This window comes from Homarus americanus, unplaced genomic scaffold (genome assembly GCF_018991925.1).
Source record: "Homarus americanus isolate GMGI-L3 unplaced genomic scaffold, GMGI_Hamer_2.0 scaffold18703, whole genome shotgun sequence".
NCBI lineage: Eukaryota > Metazoa > Arthropoda > Malacostraca > Decapoda > Nephropidae > Homarus > Homarus americanus.
This window is the reverse complement of record NW_024749779.1, coordinates 9,414,086-9,420,085: the sequence shown is the minus strand read 5'-3', so window position 1 is coordinate 9,420,085 and position 6,000 is coordinate 9,414,086.

Below are 6,000 nucleotides of genomic sequence, written 5' to 3'. Positions count from 1 at the left end.
CAAGGCTTTTGACAATGTATCCCACGAAAGGCTGAAAATCGAAGAAATAGCTGCTCAGATTCAATGTCACGAAGCGTAAGAGGATGCACCTGAGGCGTACCAATGACAAGGAGGCGTATCATATGCCCCAATGGGATGAAGAAACTGCACTATTTGAGACTGAATGTGAGAAGGACCTATATGTATAAGTTGACAATGAGCTGAAGTTCTCAGGCTATTGCGAGAAGGTAAATCAGGCAAATAAATTATTGGGTCTTATTAGAAGGTCGTTCTGATATTTAGACCGTCCGTCCCTTGTAACGATCTTCAAGAGTGAAGTGTTTTCCCATCTGGAGTACTGTACCCCGTATTGTCCCCGAGATATGCTAGGGAGTGCAAGTTGGTTGAAAATGTTCAAAGGAGGGCCACCAGACTGGTGCCTGCACTTCGGCACCTCAACTACCCTGGGAGATTGGAGCGCCTGAATTCGCCTAACTTATACTACAGACGGGCAAGGGGCGACCTAATTTAAGTGTATGAGCATCTCAAGAGGCACTACTCAGTCAAGTGTCCTTACTTGGAGCTGGTGGACGCTCGCCCCACAAGGGATCACAGCTCGAGATTGAAGAAGCAGCAGATCCAGAAAACTGTGAGGGCAAACTTTTTCGGAGTGAGAGTTGTGAACTTTTGGAACAAGATACCAGACAGTGTTGTGACGGCACCGAGTGTGAGCGCTTTCAACACCAGACTTGACCAACACTGGAGTAGGTTCAGGTACATTCAGGAGCCGGTGCATGCCCAGTACTTGCCAACAGTGCGTAACAGAGACGCGACCAATCGTCCAAGCGGCTAACAAGCCAATCATTTGGTGAAGAGGATAAAAGAAAATGAAAAGTAACAGAGACGTGACCGATCGCCTAAGCGGCTAACGAGCCGAGCAGTGTCGAAGAGGATAAAAGAAAAGAAAAAGTACATTATTCTCCTATGTATGTACTTTTTTCCCTTTTCAATGTTGTCAGTTGATAATAGATTGTTTTTTACCGCCGTTTATCCAATGTATGTGACCATTGTGTTCTTGTTTTGTTTGCCTCTTTGTGCAAGTTTTATGCCTGTAATAGTTCTGACATGTTGTTATGATTGTAAGTAGTGTGAAACCATGACAAAAAGTAACAGTTATTTAAAGAATCTGTGTAACTACTGTGCAAGGGGGGGGGGGGGGTTATTCTCTCTCTCAAACTGCCCCCCGTGTCTTACTCATACTTCTCTTATCAACTAACTTTGAAAAAGACCATAGACATTTCCATTACTGAGAGTCACACTCACCAAAAAATTTTTAAAACTTTACGAGACTGTCCCCTTGGTACTCAACAAGTATTCACTGTCTTTTCAATTGCAATGATTTTAACACTGTTATCACTTCACAATGTACTCTGTTGTACTCACAAATTGGGGTCCTTACATGTATTTTCAACAATCAATTTTCACAGATTGCGTTCTCTTACAGATGTCCATATCACCACAGAGTCCTCAACCCATCAATGCAATTGCTGAAATTATACATGTATTAGATCTCAAGTAAACATTAAACACACTTACTGACAATGCCTGTAAGTCTACACTGCTAGAAACTAATGCCTTTTGTACTAAAATCATAAACTAGTAGAAACAACACCAAAAATACAATATACTCGGAAATATAACACAACTTGCGTTATACAAATAAATTCACTTGTCAAAACTGACGTCAACTGAGAACACTCAGTTACATAACCTTAATACAATTATGGCCTTCCGGTGACACTCAGAAACAAACACTGCCCATTCCACTCTTATCACGGCAGATGTTCACTGCTCGCTCATTGTCTGTAAATATCAAAGTATTAACTCGAGTGATCACAGCGATGCTATGTTACCAGTGTAGAAGGCACCCAAAAAATATTCCCTTGGCATACAACCAACACTTTCCTGAGATTTCACAAAAAGAATACAAAGAAAAATATAAGTTAGGTAGCTAACCTTTGTTTTTCAGACACTTTACAATGCTCTCAACATTTCCTGTTTCCACATTTTACTTTAAAACAGATTCGTAATGTCCTTGAGGCAATTTTTAACCTAACTTCAAGTAAAGTATTTACCGTGAACTGTTTTCAACTTCTCCTTAAAACTTAAAAAAAAAAATTTGCACAGACTTACATACTACACTATACACTGGGAAAATTACGGAACAAAATTATTAGCAATCTGAAATATTCATTAGTTACAGTGAAATGGTTAGGTACCTGGATAGAGAAATGGTTAATACAAATCACTTTTTAAAAAAAAATGCCCACAGTATCACATTTATTCCTCCTGACCTGATACCATGTAAATCACATCCCATCGCTGCGAACCAATGTAAGGGCGGAGGATTCTACTCACACTGCCACCCTTGTAAGAGCGGGGGCACACTACTACTTACTGCTGAACCACCGAGGCCACCAATCTAAGGAGGGGGGGTTATTCTCTCTCTCAAACTGCCCCCGGTGTCTTACTCATACTTCTCTTATCTTAGTTCCTTCAAGTGTTCTTTCTACTTACTTCAGTTCAATGGTTACTACATAACCTCAGTTCTTTGGTAGCATGGCGAGGATCAAGGGCACATGGGTTGTGTAATTCTGATATCAAGTCACTTGGATGGAAATAAAGGTGGAATACTGCAGGAAAATGAATACCCCAAATGTACTCTAAGAAATGGTTTATTAATATGAAATCAAAGTAGGAAAAAAGATATTATTAACATACAGCTCCAAGGTTAATTCCTCGGCTTCACTCAACTGTAATTACTCAGATCCTGTACTCTTACTACACACAACCTTACTGGTGTTATATTACCTTACAGTTACCAGGACCAGTTCCTTGGCTTTACTCACATTACATAGACACATGACAACTCCTTGGCTTTACTTAACTGCCAATCCAAGTGGGTACCTTACTTCTCACACATTACTGGTGATACATTTCATTACAGTACATTACCAGACAAACTTACATCTGATACCTTCACACTGTTGTTAGTACATATGAGATGCACTCACAACACACCACACGTTAATGCTGAAACCAACAACTTATACATGGGTAATTATCCCCAAACATATACAACACACTCTGTGGACCATAACTGCCAGGAGGGCTCCAGGGTAGAACACTCAACAACTGACGACCTCTGTTGTGGTTGGTTGTACTCCGACACGTGGCGAGTCTGGGGTCCAGCCCCACGAGGCAGACTTGGAGCAAGTTAATCATGTCGAATCAGCGCCATCATTCATATATTACTCACTGCTAGGTATCTACGGACTCCGGGGCTATCGGTGGGGTGTTCTGAGAGCCCACACATTTGAATCTGGGAACAGAGTTGGAGGACGTCACGGGAAGTATGGAAGACTCAATCACAACAAATCCCTCGTCTCTCAACGTCAGACGACATTTACTTTATATTACTTCTCACACTGGGTGAATGACAATTCCACTGTTACAACATGAACACTGATATTGACACAATTGACTAAATCAAACCGAATGGCTATATCGGCGGGAGGACACATACTACATACCTGAGAACAAAGTTGGAGGACTTCACGGGAGGCTTGATCCTCCGTCCCCCCGGGGTTTATATACCCCTGAGTTGCCAGACGTGGCTATCTCACGCACTGACAGAAATTACAAACAAACCAACTGTTATACATTCAAAGATGACCCTCAGTTGTCAAAGGTCTGGCGAATTTCTAAAGTTGATTTACATAATCTAATTCAAGATTGAGCTTGCCAGGAGTAAGTGGAATAAAAACGTATTGACAACTGTCTTTACAAAGGCGAGGCTTAGAGAGGAATCAGTAGTGTAAGCATTGAGGGGGAAAAACGAGTTTCTTCTTAGGGATAGCTAACCAGCTACCCACTCATGTTTTGCGGGCCTGTAGTATAATAACAGTCAACAGGGTTAAAACAGACTAGCAGTCAATGTGACCATGACAACTGTACATGTTCAGCGAACGTTACCGCATGATAGAAATCTTTGGGAAGGGGAAGGTGTGTCATAGTCACACTGGCACGGCTGGTCCGTTTGAAACCTGATGAGTCATAATCATATTATGCTCCACGCCCTCAAAACATATGGTGTTATCGCAGCTGGCTTTATCGTTGGTGTCAACAACCATGTGCCTCCCCCACCTCACACGCGGCCTGTTACCACACCAGATGTAGCGACTGGGGGGGGGGTGGGGGCGGTGTTTACCACCGAGTGTGTCATCACCACTGGCGTAAGTGCTGGCATCGCCGGGAGTGTTTTCACCACTGGCGTCAGCACTAGTGTCAGTGCTGACGTTTTTGCTGCCTTACCCGAACAAAGATTAAGGGGTGAGCGGTGTTTACGGCGGCGTGGCCACCTGGAATTTTTACCACCGGGAGTGTCATCGCTACTGGCGTAAGTGCTGGCATCGCCGGGAGCGTTTTCATCGCTGGCGTCAACACTAGAGTCAGTGCTGACGTTTTTGCTGCCTTACCCAAACAAAGATTAGGGGGTGGGCGGTGTTTACCGAGAAGAGATCATGACTCTGCTAATATATGGCTTAAAAGGCGGCGTGGCCACCTGGACTCTAGGAGACTGCCCCCTCAAGTGATGCTGTGAGGATCAACACTCTGCTAGCAGTGGTGAACAACAACTCCCAATCCTGGCCGAGTTTTGTACTGGAACAATTTACACAGAACTATCTTCCCTTGGTACACCATACTGGTTCGCATTGACCCGCACTTGTAAGTACAGCCAAAGTGATGACATACCCCTCAGTACTGAAATATTGTGGACTAATTATGCCCACTCGTTCCCGCCTTATCTGGAGCAATAAGACAATGCGGAATGAAGTGTAGCTAAGATTAATTGAGTTATGAACTTTGTATCATGTCATTATGCTCAATAATCAATTATAATTAAGATAAATTGTGTGAGACTAACTAATTATGTAACAGAAGATCACCATGTAATACTAATGAACGCCTTGTTGTTTGCAGGTTTTGACCACATCAATAAATATTGAACGCGTCAAAAGACGGGTTTCAATCATTCCCTTCGACTTGCCCGTCACCTGAACGTCCTTAACTAAGGCATTTATAGTCAAAACAAATGCGGGAGGGCATCGAAGGGAATACTCAACTACCAGGAGAAAAAAGGACCACAGGACACGTCACCAATGCCAGGAGTTCAGCGTGGAACAACGTAGATCGTCAATCAGCCACCCACCCACAGTGAGTGGGACATCGGCGCGGGAGACAGTGTCGTGTATTTGAATGAAGTGTTTAAATATCTGAGGAGTTGTCATAAAGTTTTCGGTTCAAGCGTACGCTGCTGTGAGCGTTTGTTTGTAACAAGCCGGCCCACGCACCCAGTGAGGCAAACCCACCCTCCCAGTGATTATACGTGTGTGCACCAGTGATCATAACGGGCAGCTGACAGGGTTTGAGGTAACAAATAACCAACTTAACGAATTACAAGGTAAGTGTGATTAAATTGACTTAATATCACCCCAATTTGTGACACCGTAAACAACCTGCAGTGATCCACTTGTAACCATAAGCAACCAGCAGTGATTCACTTGTAAACACAGTAAGTAACCAACAGTGAAGTGTCCCTAAATTAACTTAATATCACCCCAATTTGTGACACCGTAAACAAACTGCAGTGATTCACTTGTAACACCGGAAGTAACCGACAGTGAAGTGTCGCTTGTAACACCATAAGCAATCAACAGTGACCTACTATTGTCAAACATACATACAAGCAGCGAGCCACACCACTGAACGCAAATAGACCTCAGTGAGCAGTGGTTCATCGAACAAACTTTGAGACCTAACCAGAGCTGAAAATAATTCTCAATAAGAGGACCAGAGGTAGCGGGAATGGATCCAGAGCAAAGAAAGGGAAATGTGAACATGGATAAAGGTGACGGAGACCCAGTGGCAGTAGTTGTCCCTCCGGAGCTGAACGACCAC